Raw genomic sequence first — 4,892 nt, 5'->3', positions numbered from 1 at the left:
CTTGTCTAAGTTCTTCTAATTCGTTTATGTCTAGAAGTCGTTTCTCACCAGTGGCAGTGTAGTTTAGGTTTAAGTTCTTAATGGCCCAATAGGCTTTATGTTCTAACTCTACCGGGAGGTGGCATGATTTTCCATAAACGAGTTTGAACGGGGTAGTTCCTATTGGAGTTTTGAAAGCTGTTCTATAAGCCCATAAAGCTTCATTTAGCTTGGTTGACCAATCTTTTCTAGATATAGCGACAGTTTTCTCCAATATTTGTTTTATTTCGCGGTTAGATACTTCTACTTGTCCGCTTGTTTGTGGATGGTATGGTGTAGCTATTCGATGATTTACTCCATATTTTCAAAGGAGTTTCTCAAGTATTCTTGAAATGAAATGGGAACCACCATCGTTAATTACCAGTCTAGGCACACCGAACCTAGGAAAGATAACGTTTTTGAAGAGTTTGATAATTACTCGTGTATCGTTTGTAGGAGAAGCGATAGCTTCTATCCATTTTGAAACGTAATCGACGGCTACGAGTATATATTGATTTCCAAACGATGACGGAAACGGACCAATAAAGTCTATTCCCCAGACGTCAAATATTTCTACTTCCAGAATGCCTTTTTGAGGCATTTCATCGCGTCTCGAAATGTTTCCGGTTCGTTGGCTTCTATCACAGTTTAGTACAGCAAAATAAACATCTTTCCACAGGTTGGGCCAGAAGAGTCCAGATTGAAGGATTTTGGCGCAGGTTCTAGATGTGCTATGGTGTCCTCCACACGGTGCAGAATGGAAGTGTGTTATTATACTTCCTATTTCTTCCTCGGGTACACAACGTCTAAAGATTCCATCGGGCCCTCTTTTGAACAGGAGTGGATCGTCCCAATAGTAATGTTTTAGGTCATGGAAGAATTTCTTCTTTTGTTGGTAACTTAGATCAGGAGGAAGCACACCAGCAGCTAGGTAGTTTACGAAATCTGCATACCAAGGTGTGTCAGAGCGGGCTAAAGCTATTTCTGCTAATTTGTTGGTTTCAGCGTTTGGATGGTATGGTTCGAATTCATTGGCTTCTAACTGAGCGATGAGTCTTTCATAAGGGAAATCATCGTCAATTGGTACTTTTTCGGGTTTCAGATTTTCCAATCGAGAGAGGTGATCTGCTACGACATTTTCAGTTCCCTTTTTATCTTTAATTTCCAGGTCGAACTCTTGTAGTAACAGGATCCATCTCAAAAGTCTCGGTTTGACGTCTTTCTTGGTTAGGAGGTACCTAATAGCAGCGTGGTCAGTGTATATGATTATTTTGGCTCCTACCAGGTAAGAACGGAACTTGTCTAATGCGAATACGACAGCTAGTAATTCTTTTTCTGTCGTGGCGTAATTCATTTGAGCTTCGTCTAGGGTTCTACTCGCATAATATATGACATGTAGTTTCTTATCTTTTCTTTGCCCTAGAACGGCTCCTACAGCATAATCACTAGCGTCACACATTATTTCGAAAGGCTCATTCCAGTCGGGAGGTTGCATAATTGGCGCAGAGATTAATGCTCGTTTAAGCGTATGAAATGCTTCAGTGCATTTATCGGTAAAAATGAATTCGGCGTCTTTCATTAGTAATTCAGTTAAGGGTTTGGTTATTTTAGAGAAATCCTTAATGAAGCGTCGGTAAAAACCATCGTGCCCTAGAAAACTTCTTATTTCTCTAACAGTTTTGGGAGGTTGAAGGTTTTCGATAATTTCGATTTTTGCTTTATCTACTTCAATCCCTCTATCAGATACGATGTGTCCAAGTACAATTCCTTGTCGAACCATGAAATGGCACTTTTCCCAATTAAGGACTAGGTTTACGCTTACGCATCGTTTAAGTACCAATTCAAGGTTCTCTAAACATGTTTCAAAACTTCCTCCACAGACAGAGAAGTCATCCATAAAGACCTCCATTATTCCATCTAGGAAGTCGGCAAATATTGCCATCATGCATCTTTGGAAGGTCGCGGGTGCATTGCAAAGCCCAAAGGGCATTCGTCTATAAGCGAATGTACCATAAGGACAGGTAAATGTGGTCTTCTCTTGGTCGTCAGGGTGGATAGGAATTTGGAAAAATCCGGAGTATCCATCCAGATAACAGAAATGTGAGTGTTTTGGTAGGTGTTCGAGCATTTGATCTATGAAAGGTAAAGGGAAATGGTCTTTTCGGGTAGCTTTGTTTAGCTTCCTATAGTCAATGCACATTCTCCATCCAGTTTGGGTACGTTGCGCTACAGATTCGCCTTTTGCGTTAGTGATTACAGTAACTCCTCCTTTCTTTGGTACGACATGAACAGGGCTAACCCATTTACTATCGGATATAGGATATATTATTTCGGCTTCTAGCAGTTTTTGGATTTCCTTTTTAACCACATCGCTCATAATAGGATTTATTCGCCTTTGATGTTCTCTAGAGGTTTTACAATCGTCTTCGAGCATAATGCGGTGCATACAGAGGGAAGGACTTATTCCTTTCAAATCTGATATGTTATATCCTAAAGCGGTTGGGTATTTTCTCAGGACAGTAAGTAATTTTACAGTCTCGGTTTGTCCTAAGTCAGCGTTAACTATAACTGGTCGGTTACGTTCTTCGTCTAGGAATTCGTATCTAAGATCGGTAGGCAGTGTTTTCAGTTCTATAGCAGGTTTCTTCGGTCCAGGTATAGGATCAGGAGTTAAGGCTAGACATTCACTCAGATGGTCATCTTGATACTCCCCACGCCAGTTGTCATCTTCAAAGATTGGCGGTATAGGAATTTTTAGGATCTCGGTTTCCTTATTTGGTTCGGATTTTATTTCATTAACACACTCGTCGATTATGTCGGCAGAGCAGCATGTGTCAATTATAGAGGGTGCTTTTAGGAATTGGGAGAGTATAAATTCTATTTTCTCTTCTCCTTCTTCGAAAGTAAGCTTTCCTCGCTTGACATCTATGATTGCACCAGCGGTTGCTAAGAAGGGTCTTCCTAATATGATCGGGATGTTAGAATCTTCTTGGATATCCATAATGATGAAATCAGTTGGGATGGAGAATTGACCTACACGATCAGGGATATTTTCTAACATTCCTACAGGGTATTTGACTGAACGGTCAGCTAATTGAAGAGACATTCTCGTTGCTTTAAGCTCACCCAGATTTAGTTTCTTACAGGTTGAAAGAGGCATCAAACTAACACTGGCTCCAAAATCGCACAGGGCTTTCTCTATGATGGTTTTTCCTATTACGCAGGGTATAGAGAAACTACCAGGATCTTTCAGTTTTGGAGGCATGTTATTTTGGATGATAGCGCTACATTCAGCGATAAGCGTTACAGTTTCGTTATCCTCGAGTTTCTTTTTGTTTGATAGGATTTCTTTTAGGAATTTAGCGAATGAAGGCATTTCAGTTATGGCTTCTGTAAACGGTATGGTTATGTTTAATTGTTTCAGAAGTTCTACAAATCTTTTAAATTGCGCTTCGGTTTTTGATTTAGCTAATCTCTGAGGGTAAGGAATTGGTGGCTTATAAGGTGGTGGTGGAACGTAAGGTTTCTCTTTTTCAGGTTCCACTTCGTTGTTGCTCTCATTGGCCTTAGCAATTTGATCATCGGTTGATGTCTTTGGGGTTTCCTTTAGCTCTTGTTGTGACATGGGTGCGTTTTGAGTTCTAGGATCAATGGGTCCATCGTAATTTGTTCCACTTCGTAGTGTTATCGCGTTCGCATGTCCTTTAGGATTAGGTTGTGGTTGAGCAGGAAATGTGCCAGCAGGGGCGGCAGTAGGTGCTTGTTGTTGAGCTACTTGTGAGATTTGAGTTTCTAACATTTTGTTATGCGTAGCTAAGGCATCTACTTTGTTCAATAGTTGTTTTAGTTGCTCGTTATTGTGGATGTTTTGATTTAGGAAGTCCTTATTGGTTTGTTGTTGGGAAGCTATAAAGTTCTCCATCATGATTTCTAGGTTTGACTTCCTAGGGGTGTTTTGAGCAGCTACAGGCGCTTTTTGGTAGCCAGGTGGCACAGCAGGTGCTTGTCCAGGCGCGTACAACGCGTTGTTGTTTTTATAAGAAAAGTTCGGGTGGTTTTTCCATCCAGGGTTGTACGTGTTAGAATAAGGGTTTCCTTGAGCATAGTTTACTTGATCAGATGGGACTCCAGTCAAGAGTTGACATTCGGCAACTGCGTGTCCAGTCAATCCACAATTCTCGCAGTTAGGTGTTACTGCAGCAGCGGTAGCTGAAGGAGTGATGGTTAAGTTTTCGATCTTTTGAGTTAAAGCGTCTACTTTAGCGTTAACGCGGTCTATACCACTTATTTCGTACATTCCTCCTTTGGTTTGGGCTTTCTCTAGAGCGGCTCGTTCTCCACCCCATTGGTAATGGTTTTGTGCCATGTTCTCTATGAGGTTGTATGCTTCATCGTGGGGTTTGTCCATTAATGCTCCACCAGCAGCGGCATCTATAGTCATTTTAGTGTTATATAAGAGACCACCATAGAAAGTATGGATGATCAGCCATGGTTCGAGTCCATGATGAGGGAATAGTCTAAGCATGTCCTTGTAACGTTCCCAAGCTTCGAAGAGTGATTCGTTATCTTTCTGGGTAAATCCGTTGATTAGACCTCTGAGCATAGCAGTTTTGCTAGGCGGAAAGTATCTCGCTAAGAATACTCTCTTCAATTCGTCCCATGTAGTTATGGAATTAGAAGGCAGGGATTGAAGCCACGCTCTAGCTCTATCTCTCAAGGAGAAAGGAAAGAGACGTAATCGAATAGCTTCGGAACTAACGTTGTTAGCTTTGACAGTGTCGACGTATTGCACGAACACAGATAAATGGAGGTTGGGGTCGTCTGCAGGGCTTCCAGAGAATTGATTCTGTTGAACAGCTTGGACCAACGAAGGT

At 41.4% G+C, this 4,892-nt stretch overlaps 1 non-coding gene across 1 annotated transcript; it reads left to right on the top strand.

The window, feature by feature from the left end:
• Positions 1-4,514: 4,514 nt before the first annotated feature.
• LOC131645327 (small nucleolar RNA R71) lies at positions 4,515-4,621 on the top strand. Its single transcript, XR_009296956.1, has one exon. It is a non-coding gene; the product is annotated as a small nucleolar RNA R71 (small nucleolar RNA).
• The last annotated feature ends 271 nt before the right edge of the window (positions 4,622-4,892 follow it).

This window comes from Vicia villosa, linkage group LG1, assembly GCF_029867415.1.
Source record: "Vicia villosa cultivar HV-30 ecotype Madison, WI linkage group LG1, Vvil1.0, whole genome shotgun sequence".
NCBI classification, from domain to species: domain Eukaryota; kingdom Viridiplantae; phylum Streptophyta; class Magnoliopsida; order Fabales; family Fabaceae; genus Vicia; species Vicia villosa.
The sequence above is the reverse complement of the archived record's forward strand: the minus strand, read 5'-3'. Positions and strand labels throughout refer to the sequence as shown.